General features: G+C 41.0%; 2 protein-coding genes across 5 annotated transcripts in view; one reads left to right on the top strand and one right to left on the bottom strand.

Annotated features, from left to right (window-relative positions):
- LOC118749235 (nuclear RNA export factor 2-like) overlaps positions 1–15465 on the bottom strand; it is a 147987-nt gene that overhangs the window by 40987 nt on the left and 91535 nt on the right. The gene's annotated exons all lie outside the window — the stretch shown is intronic.
- LOC118749236 (ras-related protein Rab-43) overlaps positions 1–15465 on the top strand; it is a 299832-nt gene that overhangs the window by 197448 nt on the left and 86919 nt on the right. The window lies entirely within an intron of this gene.

Here is a 15465-nt window from a genome sequence, read left to right as displayed (position 1 = left end):
GATGAAGATGAAGATGAAGATGAAGATGAAGATGAAGATGAAGATGATGAAGATGAAGATGATGAAGATGAAGATGAAGATGCAGATGAAGATAAAGATGAAGATGAAGATGAAGATGATGATGCAGATAATGACGAAGATGCAGATAATGATGAAGATGAAGATGAACTTACACTTCACCCGGCGGTCTTTACCACTTCACTGACGAATCTCCCTTACTTTAAGACAGACGTGGCCGCCTTATATAAGTAGGAATTTAGAATGTACATTTGGTATCAGACATACTTCTGAGCCACTTTGCAAAGTAAGTTACATGTAATGCAGAGCAGTCGCTCGGAGTAACTTCTGCTGCACGTTAGTTTGAAACTGACAACGTAATGTGTCGTCGGAAGTGCTCATTTTGTGCTTTATCTACTAGTAGATGACATTGGCCATGATGACTAAAAACTGAAAGAAAACAAGGCTTACCTCGAAGATCTGCCCTTTAACCCGTTATAGCACCTGTAAAATAAGTGTTCACAAAAAAACATTATATAGCATATAAATAAGATCAAAAGGCGGACCACATCTGTATTTTTACTTTTTACATGTAGTAATTAAAGATAATTTTTTACCGAAGGTCCAATTTCGAACTTCGAAGGCTCATATCTCGATTTCGGAGGCTAACTTCGAAAAACGTTGAGAATTATTGAAATCGGACTAAAATTACGGCCGCTTTTCATATAACGGTAAATTTCAGAAATGCTTTAACCTTCAATATTTCGAAATTTAACGACGCTAATTTATTCAAAATTGATACACCCCGGCTTACCATGTAGCGGTAGCTTTCGGAAAGGTGAAAAACATATATGGGGTACTCACAGTTCTATATTATCTACTCTGTTAATTTTGCCGCCTGGTAACTTTAAAACATTTTACCATGTGGTAACTTTGTTTGTTGTTGGTTCCCATACTAATTAGAGATAACACTTTTGGGCAAAATTACTAGACTTTGTCTCATGTTTATGTTCTGTGTTAAACTGGCATCTATCGCTGCTTGTACATACATACATGAATTTCGCTTTGGGCGCAGCGCTGCTTGTACATAAGTTTCTCTTTGCGCCTGCCTGGAGCAGGCAAAGGTTATTTTTATTTTTATTTTTGCGCTGTGCTAGCTGAGTATAAAAAAGAGAAGAGAGAATAGAGAGAAATATGTATGTGGTTTGCTGATGCTCTCTAAACACAAACGCGTGAAAGGCAAACGGTCTAGCAATGCGTGGTATTGTTGATCAACTTAATACTTTATTTAAACATAAGGGTTGCTCACAGTTCGAGTGTGTTATCTTGTTAAAGTTGCCACCTTTTAACTTTAGAAGTAAACTGTGAGTACCGTAATAGTTAATACTTGCGCCGGGTATTTAATGTTCGGCTCCGCCCGAACTTAGACATTCTTACTTGTTTTCTTTTGAATCCGTTTCCACTAGCTTGTTAACTTCCGAGCAATGATGGTATAGAAGTTTTTCGTGTCCACCATTATAGCTTAAAATACCCCTTTTTATGTCGATGCTACCATCCAAAGCCTATGATACCATCAAATGTGTTCAAGCTGGGTAAAATAAAGAACGTAGTGTTCCTATTAAAAATATTTATCGTACATCGTTTTTTAATTTTGTCGGTGCCATGAATTGATTTTACGATACAAAGATTGCTGACGAGTTTAATTCCTTTTAGAGCTCTAAGGCATTTTACATAGCTCTTCGCGGCACCTGTATCAATAAAAAAAATGTTTCAAGGGACTTTGTCCTAAAAAAATAACGTCATCGTTTGGTTCGTCCTGGAGGTCCTCAGCACCCTGAGGCCCTTCGTCCTGGTAATAATCATCGTACCCTACATCACTCAATATTCTCCTCCGGCTCATACTGGTCTTGGATAAGATTATTTACACGCTGTATTTTCGGTATTGGTTGAGGGTCATCACCATGCTGCCTTTTTCGGCTCGTTCTTTAATCGAAAGTGCTGATGCTTGTTGCCCATTCGTTTGCGTAGCGTTCCGGTTGAACTTGCTACCTGTGTTACCATTATTCTGACGAGTTGCCTTCGGATAAGCACCCTGATTTCGATATCTGTCATCATTAGGAAGAAGTGGTTGGGTCCGCTTTGTCTGAGTCGAGAGTAAGATGGGTCATCCATTGTTTCTGGAGGTTGTCGAGGTTGGTCAAATGGTATCCTGCGGTAATGAGGTGAGTAGTGGTAATGATCAGGATTCTGACGTACCTGTCTATTAAAAGAAGGGCAAACATTGACCTAGACTGATTTGCTTCAAGCTCCTGTACTAGCGCCAAAGCGGAAGGAAAATCGGCTGGTCTGGACGAGAACAGGATATCACACAGAGGACGAGGCATCATCACGATGCATCTTGTTAAGCGATTATATTAAAGTAGCGTTCTCAGCGTGTGTCATAACTGTCTTATTAATTATGCGAGTCAACTTCCGCTCGACTGTGTCATAGAAATCTATCTCAGACATCTTACGTTGTATTAAGAGTGGATAACTCCTGCTCCATTAAATAGAGGTCTCTTATCAGCGTAGGCAAAATCTAAACGCGCAATGATTGCGCTTAAGTTCAAAACTGTGCTAAAGGAAGACAAAACACTATCAGCCGCCCCTACCACTTTATTTCGAAATATTCCCACTGCCTGGTAGTGCTTCGAACTACCTTCATAACTTTCAAATACCTTATAAGCGGTGTGTGTCGCCTGCCTCCAAGAGACATAACGTGTCGGATCGCCCTGGAATTTTGGCATAGTATTCACAAGATCCAAGGATTCTTCGCACGACAGGTTGGGTCGAATAGTAACCACTTCATACTGCACAACTTGAGCTGGCTCTAGCTAATCTGTTTGTGAGTTAATCTCTTTGGGATTGAAATGCCCGACGGGAATGGTCAGCGGCAGTACGGACTGCGGCATTGAGCAGTGCCTGTATAGTTTGCGTGTCCATTGTCCAGCCTGAATAAACTTTTAAATTCTATTTGATAATAACTTCTCAACGAAAACTTTTTCCCTTCCTTATTTAGCTAAAGTTCTCAACTCACTGAAACTATTGGATACAAAAAAAAATTTTACACAAAATATATTTCACCATTTAGTCAAAATTTGTTATATGTTACCATAAGTGCCATTAAATTGGATAAGAAAGAGCTGCGGCACACTCTACTTACATAATTATTCTCATATCTCGCTTAGGTAAATCAGCTCCAGGTCCTTCTTTTGTCGTACTTTCCCTCGTTGGCTGCGCCTCTGCTTGGCGTGCAATGCCTCAATTTTCATTATAAAATTCGCTTTTCAGCTTTTCAGAGTTTTTTCAGGGTACCTATGCCCGTTTTTATTAAATTCTGACTTTAACTATCTGGCAAGTTGGTGCCCTTGTCGTGGGGCCAGATCTATAGTGGTGACATGGGGGCACTGAGGCCTTCCATGTCAGCATGAACTAACAGGGATGCTCCGCATGGGAACCTGTGTGGGACATGTGCTTACACAGACTTTTATGTGGAGATTACCGTACCAACAAACCCAGGGGGGTTCCGCACTGCGGGGCTACGGGTGTCAAATCTCGGGTACCCCAGTCAATGGCTACAAATCCTGAGTTGGTTGGAGGTTCAATTGGAAGAAGAGTCTTCTGCTTTCGAAAGTCATACCAAAGTCTTTAAAAAATGTACCTCGGGCGAACAGATGCCCCTGGAGTGTGTTCGTGGGCTAGATAAGCAAAGCCAGTGAGACGAACAAGGCCAAGAGACAGGCCAGATGCACATGACGACGAGCAGAATGAATGAGGTGAGTCAAGTGACTCGAACAAAGGTTGAAAGTCGATTTTCACTCCGGGAGGGACAGCCCGGGATGGAATGGGATCAGTAAGTCTTGTGAGAGGCGCGACACGAGCTAGATGAAAATTTTGAGAAAACTGTTGGAAAATGTTGGAAACGTTGAAAATGTTGGCTACGTGGAGAAACGTTGAAAATGTTGTAAAACACGGCGTAAATTTTGTGGTTAACCGTGGAAATTGGTGAATGTGTGGAAGTAAAAAGCAGATCTTACTAGTTGTGGGGTTAAGCATGTATATTCTGGTATGTTTAGTAGGTTGCGTGATTCGAGCTGGCCAAGTAAGTCTGGCTGGCGAGCACTACCCCAGTCTGTTCAGTGAGGTACGGCCCTTCGGGGAGTATCGCGGGGGCTGTGGTTTAATATCCGAATGCGGGAGAACTCGCAAGGGTTCATGTGGAGTTGCATTGAAACCGTGTGCCCGGACCCAAGGTGGTAAATGTGTCCCCCCACACTGCTGAAATGCTTGCATTTTAGGGCAATGATTAAGTCATAAATTAATCTGTGAGCTCAACGGGCTCTGTGGAGTTTGGACCGTATAGTTCGGCAGGTACCCACAATAAACCTAAACTACATTTGTGACTTTAACTGATTTTTGTGATTTCGCAATATTTTTATTTCGAAGTCCTTTCACATTTTCGCAGATGATTTAGGTTAACATCGCTTTATAACTCCACAATATTATTATTTTTTCCATTTAAGTTCACCATTAATCAATTTTAAAGTGTTTCCAATTTAGTCTTTATTTTTATTTATGCTATAGTTTCGCAAATCCTTTGAGTTAAGGTCCTGTTCTAAGTTCATAATTTTTTAGTGCTTCCTTTGAGTTCACACCAGTTTTAAAGCTTCTAATTTGTATTATTTATTTTTATAGTTTCGCACATATTTTGAGTTAAGGTCGTTATTTAAGTTCACAATTATTTAATGCTTCCTTTTGAGTTCACATCAATTTTAAAGTTTCCAATTTTTATTATTCATTTCATAGTTTCGCAAGTATTTCGAGTTAATATTTCCAATGTCCCTTTTGAGTTCACAATTTATAATTATTATCACTTCTTATAAGTTCACAACTTATTTAGCTGGTGGATTCGAACCACTGCCACGCGCGTGTCCTTTTTTTTTGAAGGATAATTTTTCCGAACAGTGGCCCCACGTTGGGTGCCACTTAGTAAAACACGAATTTACTTTTAAAATAATTTATTTCCCTTGGACGGGAGCAAGGGCCGCCGGTTATGGCGGGTGAGTTAATACAACTAAATTGTTCGGCGACCTAACTCCCTTGACCTTGAAACTTACAGTTGTCACCTGTGGACAGCTGCGTCACTTTAAAGTAGCTGATCGAGCATTTGCCGTATGATGGTGGTATCGGTTTACGTTGTTGGCCTTAGCATGAGAATGTTGTTGTTGTTGTTGTATTGTCGTCGAGTTCCACTAACGGCAGCCCCAAGAAGCGTGCAGCCTCTATGGGGTCGGTCCACAGTGACGACGCCGTTAGGGTTGTAGAGTTTTCCGGGCATGCGAAGAGATGTTTCGAGTCGTGAGGGGTCTATCCGCATGCCGGACATTCATTCGGCACATCCGCGTTCAGCCTACTCAGGTAAGAGGTTAGCCTGTTGTAGTAGTCAGAGCGAAGTTGGGCTAATGTTGTTCTAGTCTCCCGAGGCAGATGGAGCTCCGTCGCGTCAATGTCCGGTGTTTGTGCGCCTAGAAGGCATTCACAGGTCCAGAGGGTCCAGAGTCTACATAACTCGAGACTGAGTCCCTGTGAATGCCGTTCAGGGCCTGTCGGTATGCTGACGGGTCCAGAGGCTGGTTAATGAACCTCTGGACTTCGTGCGTCAGTTCATATAGATGCCTCCTGACGTGCCTTGGCGAGGGCTCCTCTGCAAGCAGCTGTCTGTTTGGGTGGCCACATCTGTGGCTCCCAACCAGAAACTGCTTGCAGAGCATCGTGTTATGCTCCCTAATTGGGAGCATTTTCGCCTCATCATGGTGGTGGTGTTCTGGTGACATCAGGAGGCATCCGGTCGCTGTCCTGAGTGCTGTGTTTTGTACTGTCTGTAGCTTCATCAACTGCGTCCAACTAGTCCCCGGCGACCACACTGGCGATGCGTAGTTCAAAACCGGCCGGCCTATTGCCTTGTATGTTGCCAGCAACGTTTCTTTATCTTTGCCCCAGGTACTGCCGGCTAGCGACTTGAGGACTTCGTAGCGGCTCTGTACTTTATTGACAATAGCGCTTGCGTGCGCAGAGAAGGAGAGCAGACTGTCCAATGTTAGTCCGAGTGTTTTGGGGGTATTCACCGTCGGAATTGGTGTATCATCGACGTGAATTCCCAGCGGTAGCCTGACCTCCTTCGTCGAGGTGGTGAACAGGGTCGCGGAGGCTTTCGTAGGGGAGAGGGCTAGACACTTTGCAGTGATGAAGCGAGAAAGATCGGAGAGATATCCATTTACTTTCGAACACAGGTCATCAATTCCATTACCAGCCGCCATGATCGAGTAATCGGCGGCGTAGGAGACAATCGAGACTCCCTCTGGTGGTTGAAGGAGCTGTGAAATATAAAAGTTGAACAGTAGCGGGGAAAGGACACCACCCTGTGGAACCCCCTGTTTTAATTTTCTAAGTTTGCTCGATTTGTCTCTAAACATTACCGACGAGTGTCGACCACTCAGACAATTTGCCGACCACCGTTTGAGCCTCTGTGGGAGAGAGGAAGCCTCTATATCTTCTAGTAGCGTGGAATGGCTGACAGTGCCAAAAGCCTTTGACAGGTCCAACGCTACTAGAATCGTTCTCTCACAGGGACGGATACGGTTAAGGCCACGAGTTATCTGAGTGTTTATGGCGTTAAGTGCTGTTGTTGTACTGTGCACTTTACGGAAACCATGCTGATGCTTCGCTGGGGTCAGGTGGTTCGTGAAATACAGGAGCTGCAGGGCCTCAAGTGTCTTCGCTACCGGGAAAAGGAGTGCTATCGGTCGATACGAATCTCTTTTGTTGGCGGGTTTCCCCGGTTTGAGCAGTGGGACCACTCTCCCCACCTTCCAGATGTCTGGGATGATGAGAGTGGCCATAGACAAATTGAGGATTGATTAGGTACGCTACTCCCGCAGGACCCAAATTTTTTAGCATCAGCATGCATATTCCGTCGGGACCCATGGCTTTGGAGGCTTTCGCCTTCCCGATGGCCACCTGAACTTCACCGCAGGTGAAAGCATGGGGGCACAATTTGTTGGCAGTTTGTGCAGCATTTTGGTCACTCGACGCTTGGTTTTGTCCACCGGAGGATGCAGTATGAATTGCCGGCTAAAGTAGCTCGCGTATGGCTCCGAGTCCGACGAAGCACGGCGACAGTGACCTCACGGTTGACCAAAGCTTACTCACACCATAGGTGAAGTTGCAAGTCTTCATATGCTCTTCCCACATTTTCGGCTTATGTGCGTTCACAAGCTGCCGAATCTCCGCGTTGAGATCCCTGATACGGGGATTTCCCGAATCGGCCTGATGAAGGTTGTCACGTTCATCGACTAGAACAGCCGCTTCAGCAGGGAAGTTTGGACGGGGGTCCGTAATGCATCCTGCCGGTACATCACCAAGGTGGACGTCGGTTGGTGGGGGGAGCGCAGCGAAGGTGATCTCAGTAAATTCCGCGAAGCCTTTCCAATCAGCTTAAGAAAAGTTGATATAGGTCCGCGGAAGCAAAGTCGGCTGGTTTATCGATCGAGATGACTATGGGAAGATGGTCTGATGCCAAAGTCAGCATAGGTCGCCATGATATGCTCTTTATCAGACCAGCGCTGACTATTGTTATGTCTGGCAAGCTGCTGCAGTTACCCATAATCCTGGTGGGTGCGTCGTAGTTTATTGTGCAGAATGTCGAATCGTCTATCTGCTCACCCAAATCTGTTCCCCTACGATCGTTTCACAGGCTTGAGTGTCAAAGATCGTGGTGCGAATTAAAGTCACCTACTACCATTCGGTTTTCACCTCTGAGGAGCGCACCTATGTCAGATTGATATCCTGCCGGGCAGCAGGTGACAGGGGGGTATATAAACGTTGAATATTTCGAGCTCAACATCGCCCGACCGGATAGCAATGCCCTGACATTGTAGGGTGGGATGTCTGCTTCAATAAGACGATACTGCACGGTGTGGTGTGAGATGAACGCTACGCCACCACCATTATCTCGCTCGCGATCTCGACGGTGCACGTTGTATCCGGCACAATTCAAAATGTTGAATTTCTGTGCAGCTTCGTCTGTTGGACCGCAGCTATCAACATACCATGGATTCCCATGAAGACGGGATCGATCATGTTCTGAAGTTTGTTACAGTTAAATTGAAGGAGCTTCATGTGGTTCGGGAGACGTGTGGTGATACGGGGTGTGAGAGATGTGTGTGGTCGTGTCGCCATTGGCTGTGTGCGCTGCTGAGGTGGTTGCCGCCCTGTGGTGGTGGCGGGAGGCGTCGCAGTTGAGGTCTGCGACCGAGCAGCGCAACACGGGCCATCGAAGTTCCTCGTCCAATCTTGCGTGGTGCGCAGACCTGAGCATGCCCTAAAGTGGCACCAGCCAAGGCAGGTATTTACACTTGACTGATGTCACATTACGGAATATCCTGGTCTGACATACCGTGCAGATTGTAGGAGGAAGCAAGAGTTGTTGGCGGTGGCGTGTGAGTGGTGGTGCGGTTGGGTGTGTTCTGTGGTCTGTCGCGGTTGTAGTGTCGTCTATTGTGTTATGTTGTTGTGCTGTGGTGTTTGTGTGGGACTGCTCAGGTGGACTGGGGTTAGCCGTGGAGGCTGCTCTGTTTGAGCAGCAGGGGGCCTCAACCGACGTGGTCCACTGCCGATGTGTCCGTAGTCCTGAGCAGACTCTGAGGTGACTCCACCCCTCGCAAGCATTGCACTTGACTGAGGTGAAGTTTTGGTGTAGTCGTCTCTGGCATACACAGCAGGTGTAGGTTTCGGCCCTGGGTTTGACTCGATGCCAGCCCTGAGTAGAAGAAAACGTAGCGAATGTAGCCCTATGGACGAACAACTTCTGAGATACTTCGCCGACCTAAACGGGGTTACATCGCCGAAACAGCCCTTGGTCGGGTAAAACCCCGAGTCATTCCGGTACGTAGAACCGGCTGTCGTGGGAACGTTTAGCATGCGAATGTTGTTGTTGTTGTTGTAGCGGCTACTAAGCCCTGTTCGGGGCGGTTCATGCATCAACGTTGTCGTCAATTTCAGCTAGGGGGAGGCCCAGGAAGTATGCTACTACCAAAGGGGCTATCCATAGGGACAGGGGCGTTAGCTGAGTGGGGTTCTCAGGGCATGTGAAGAGGTGCTGGGAGTCATGTGGCGACTCTTCACATGCCGGGCATTGGTTGGGCACATCCTTGTTGATTCTGCTCAGGTAGCTGTTGAGCCTGCTGCAATAGCCAGAGCGAAGTTGGGCATTAGAATCGTTGCAGTCGCTGTTTACCCGCACTTGTAGCTGATCGAGCATTTCCCGTATGATGGAAGTATCGATTTACGCTGTTCACTTTTGTACGTTGTTGGGAATTAAGTTGTTGCCAACGCATCGTCAGCAGTTTGGGTGGGAATGGAATTCTGGCCTTATACGCTAATGCTGGTGTTAACTCATATCAAATACCAATCAGCAACTACTCTCCTTATATAATAATTAATATAATAAACAAATGTCAGCATTTACATCTAAGAAAATGAGGTGGAATATGATTGTTAGTTTGAATAATTGATTCAGAGGTGTTTTCTTTATATAAATTGAAATTAATCACACTGTTTAATTTCGCCAAAAACATACCTTGGAAGGTACATATTTATTTAATAATTTTTTTTCCTTTGTCAAACTTGTTTTAATTTTTTTATTCCAAAACCGAAACCGGAACGAAACCAAAACCGAAACAAATTTTGAAGAACGAAACCAAAACCGAAAACAAAACACTTGACTAAACCGAAACCGGAATGTTATTTTGAATCGGTTTCATTCCTTGATCAGAGGCTTAAAAGGATAAAGAATCTTAGGAATACATTTTTTAAAAACTTAAGATGTCCGATGAGCCAGATATTCTTTGAAAAATATCAGAATTATCTGAAATAATTTAACTTTTTAGACAAATTTCTTTACAGGAATTACATTCTCGATGTGGAGCCGAGTATAAAGTCTAACCCAATATCATTTTGGAATTCCGTGGAGTCTAAAAAAACTATTTCTGGTATACCTTCGCCAGTATTTCTGGAAGATAAGTTTGCTATAAGCCATCAATTAGAATAGACATTGATGAGGTTTCTGCAATATTGTTTAAAGAAACTCCTGGTTTGGTTTTACCATTAAAGCTTATTTTCAATAAGTCGCTTACCTCAGGTGTTTTCACAGATGACTGGAAAATTACCTTTATTGACCCTATGTTTAAAAATGGTAATAAAAATAAATGGCCGATTTCTAAACTATTGCAACAAAAAATTTAGTTTCTCCAAATTATCATGCCCTTGTTCCTATTAGACCAACGGCTTCTAACTTAGCAGTCTTTAGAGAATACTGTATTATGTCTTTTGCCGATGGTTGATTGCATATGCACGGATTTTTCGAAAGCTTTCAATAAAGTATCTCACTCAATATTATTTAGTAAACTAGCTTACCTTGAATTTCATGCAGTCTTACTGAATTGGATAAAATCATATTTGTCTAACAGCCGGTGTGTAGTATCCATTGATGGGATATCTTCTGAACCTTTCATTGCTACCTCTGGGGTTCCTCAAAGGAGTATTTTAGTGCCGTTGCCTTTTGTTTTTTACTTACGATGTTTGCAGGCGATTTTGATTATCAAATGATGATTTCGTTTCTAACAAAAAACTTCGCCTTTTGATTGCCCCTTTCTCTTTCCGTGTTCGATTCGAAATTAAATCCTAATGGTGAGAAAATGTTGAATTTGTTTCTTAAAATGTCAAACTCTTGTAAGGCAAAAAAGGCACATTCTGTGCCCTGGGAAGCTTTGTCAGGGGAGATGATTGCCCTGAAAATCAGATGGTTGTTTAAAGTGACAATATTATAAAATGCGTGAGTAGGACAAGGACAAGAAGGTAAAAACATACCCTTTTACAGGGAGAGAGTAACATCAAACACGTTTCGCACCGGGGAAGGGCAACATTTTTTGGAAGAAACGAAATCACCATAATTTTTTACTCTATGCGGATTATCTACAAAATTTTTCTACAGTAAAAGATCTGAATGATATGAACATGCTTCAAGTAGAAATGGATAATCTGCATGCCTGGTTCATTAAATCGAGACTTTCATTGAACTAAAAAAAAAAATTCGAAATCACTAGCAAAAATTGGCAATGTCTTATAGACAAATTACAGTATTTCTAATACTGCCTGGGGAAATGAAAGATCTTGGCATTATTTTTTCATACATTTTTTTCTTTAACATCTATATCAGCCACACCATTAGGAAATCTTATTCAGTTTTAGGCTTTGCGGGGCGAAATTGTGTAAATTTTTTTGACCCGCATACGATTACACTGTTATATACGTCGTTAGTACGTTCAAATTTGTAATACGGGGCGTTCATATGTATATCATAATAACTCTACATATAAATAGAATAGAATAGAAAGTGTTCCGGAGGGTTTTCTTAAATTTGCATTACGATCGTTGAATTTTTCTGCTGATATACCTTCCTACACTTCTCGTTTACTTGCCAGACAATTTGTGCTCTCTTTCACTTTTATTTCCAGTGTTATTAATGGGTCCTTGGATTGCCATATTTTATTACAACGTATCAATTTTAATATTCCCCAGCGCAACTTACGCATGCACGTAATGCGCCAATTACATCGTTTATTAAATAAGATCTGCAGTTATATTTTGGTTGATTTTTCTTTAGATAGAAATGTATTTATTAATATTTTGAATTCGTACTTTTAATTATAGTCTAAGATCCGAATAGGGCACGCCTTCATTCACCTGTGTAATGGATAAAATCTATTTTGTATGAAATTTAACGTGTTAGTAAACATTTCGCGAGTAGTTTTCAATTTTTCACTCATTTCTTTAATGAATAAATCATACAACAATCGAATGTATGTATAAAGCCTTTAGAATGTGAAAAAGTTGGGTTGTCAACTTTTTTCCTGCATACCTATCGGGTCGGCAGGTATAAACAATTAAGTAATACTAGTGATTTTCGCTCATCTGCTTCATAAGTAAATCTTGTATCAAATTAAAGAAAATTGTATTGCGAACAAGAGAATATAAGGTTGTCTGCAAAAAATTTCCCCCAAGATATTTTCATTTTTGTGAGAAAATTCAAACGTTAACAAGGGAAAAATAATAGATTTTTGTAATTTTTCTGCAATGTATTAAAGCCGTTTCTTTTGTGAAAAAATCGCAGTACTAACGATGAAAATCGATCGATTTGTGAATGGTCAAAAGGTATTAAGGCATCTAGTACCGGGATTCGGGATCGCGAATCCCGGGAGTCCCGAGCCCTTTTTGGAGTCCCGAAATCCCGGGATCAAGCCCTCGGGATCTTGCCATTGCCGAGGGACGACCGCTGTTAAGAAAAAGCCTTTTTTTATATTTTTGCGATGTTACTTTGACCAGGGCTTGAACCCAGGTGCTGATGAGTAAAAGCGCGGACTGCTTACCACTACACCACAGCGGCCGATATTTTAATTGATGGTAATAATATTCCGAAATATCCCGGGATCCCGGGACTACCACCTTAAGATCCCGGAATCCCAAAATTCAGAAAATGGTCCGGGATTGGATGCCTTAATGTGTATGTATGTATGTGAGAGAAGGAACCACAACCTTACCGCTTCTTTAACACGAAAATCCCATAAGATGGGTCGTGTCAGATGACACGGTATACGATATTACGTCGGTGGCTGGTTGAGTCTTATGTATTTCTCACAAAACTTTATCTTTAAATGAACAATTTTAATAATATTACAAACTACATAACATATGCTTCAAACCAAAGCATATCAAACAGATAATCAGGGACGGTAATCATTACGAGTAAAATAATTTAACTGAGCATTTAATCATTATTTTATGATTTTTATTTTTTTTCGCTTAAAAATAATAATTATCATTGGAAAATAACAACTTTTATTGAATTTTTTCGCGGAAATAATTGTTGGAGCGTATTCTTGTTTTCGTACGAATCGAAAACCATGAAATTTTCGTATCATTTTCTTTTTAAAATTTTAAATTTCCGATTCGTACGAAAACAACAATACGCCTCATTATTTGATTTTTATTTTTTCGATCACAAATGATGATTATTTATTTACAGTCGTGTCTCTATATTGCCAACGCCTGCTATAGTGAACACCTCGATATAGTGAACACCGAAATATTTACACAGAGTACTCTAAATAGTGAACAATCGAAAGCCTCTAAATAGTGAACAAAATTTTAAAAGCAACGGCAAGCATAAATTGACAAAAAAGCACCAAATTTAACCGGAAATGAAAACGGTTATTCCCTGAAATTTACCACTTTATGTTTATTACTAGAAAAGCTGCTACTATTTGATGCTAATGTTTATTTGGTTCTTGTCGAGTTCCAACCGCTTGTGAGTGAATGTGCGCTGTTTTATGTGGTTTTTTAGTTTTTGTGTGCTAATAAATTTAGCATTTTAATAATTTTTAAGTGTTATCATGTCTGCGAGGAAATTCCTTTCGTTGGAGAAAAAATCTGAAATTGTTGAAAAAATCGGAAATTTATGGCGTAACTGCAGACATCTTCATAGAAAAGTTCACCATTGCTTCGTCCCTCACGGACATGAGTAATACATTTAAAATTCCTAACAGTTTTACCGAGTATTTTTTCGTTTTTAATTGTTATTAGGTTCAAAACTCTTAGCTACAAAAGGGTTTACCAACCAAAGCTATCATATTGCTTGATAACGCCCCTAGTCATCCGCCAGAAGATGAACTTAAAACTGCTGATGGCTCAATATTCGGGGTTTATATGCCTCCAAATTTAACGCCTTTTATTCAGCCTGTGGATCAAAATGTGATTCGCTTAACTAAGCTGTACTACAAAAAAAAAAACATCTGCTATTATTAGCTGTAGGAAAAGATGACATCACACAATTTTTAAAAACTTTAATTTTTAAAGATGCTGTATCATTTTTAATGCTTGCTTGGAATCAGCTGAAGGCAAGTGTAACAGCGAAATGTTGGAAGCCTTTATTAGAATGTTTCAAGGCCACAGAGCCAAATGAAAGCGAGGATGAAGACGATGATGTTCCTCTGAGCTTACTTCGCCAAAAAATATTGCAGGAAAAATATAAAGAAATCGATGATATACAGGGTCTGCTGCAAGTTGTAATACAGGAGGTAATTTTATTGACCCTATTGACATTCATCTGTCCATTTCCTCTTTATGTACTTTAATTATTTTAGGAAACCTACGAAAATGATATCTAAAAATATAAATACAATCCAATACAATACAAAAGTACAAAATACGACGAACCAATTGATTTAGAGAAAGATGCGGAGGATACTGCAGAAGCTGGTGATGATGACCAAGGCGAAGGACAGATCGGAAATCCTATAAAAGCCACTGAAACTATTAAAAACTGACTATGCTGGCATAATAGTATTGAGAACTATACGTGAAAAAGCGGTCCAAAAGACAATTTCCTCATGCATGAAGCAAACATCTATTCGCAAATTCTTTCAATAAACATTCATATGTCCATTTATATTTTCCTAAGTATACATTTATTCCAAAGATCTGTTGCACTTACATACACAAACATGAATTTTGAGCAAATAAAACAAGTTTTTGAACAAAATAAGTCAACCTTAATATAGTGAACAACCTGGATGCTGTGAACAGGATATGCAAAAATTAGTTCACTATATCCAGACACGACTGTATTTATTATTTTATTATTTTTATTTTTTCGCTCAGAAATAAAAATTATTATTGAGTTTTATCTTTCCACTTAAAAATAATGATTATTTATATTTAATATTTTTTATTGAGCTTTGTACCACGATTGTTTATTAGGAAAAATTGAAAAAGCTACAAAGTCTAAGCGGTAGAAGTTATAGCACTACTTCGGAGATCACCACATCTCCTCATCAGACTTCTTTTTTTGTTTTCAAGACTTCAGCAGGGATCGAACCTGCGTAATCAATGTCTGCGTTAACCACTGAGCTATGTACATTCCGCAAACTCTTGTTGCTAATTCATTTTCCTTATTCAACCAACTACTATCAAGTGCAGCTGATTTGCCGCTATTTATACTCGACAGCGTGGTTGTTGTTGTCAATTCTATACATCCATTTGCTTATTTGCTTTTTTGTATAGTTTCAGGCAGGCTCTTCCTAAACTATGTATTTGTCAATGTTATTGTGGCTTATTAAAATTTTATATTTAATATTTTTTATTGAGCTTTGTACCACGATTGTTTATTAGGAAAAATTGAGAGTTTACGGAATGTACATAGCTCAGTGGTTAACGCTTCTGACTTTGAACATTGATTACGCAGGTTCGATCCCTGCTGAAGTCTAGAAAAAAAAAAGAAGTCTGATGAGGAGATGTGGTGATCTCCGAAATAGT

Source organism: Rhagoletis pomonella, unplaced genomic scaffold (assembly GCF_013731165.1).
Source record: "Rhagoletis pomonella isolate Grant_MI unplaced genomic scaffold, Rhpom_1.0 Rhpom_scaffold_00014, whole genome shotgun sequence".
Classification (NCBI taxonomy): Eukaryota; Metazoa; Arthropoda; class Insecta; order Diptera; family Tephritidae; genus Rhagoletis; species Rhagoletis pomonella.
Note: the sequence above shows the minus strand (reverse complement) of the source record. Positions and strands in the feature narration are given on the sequence as shown.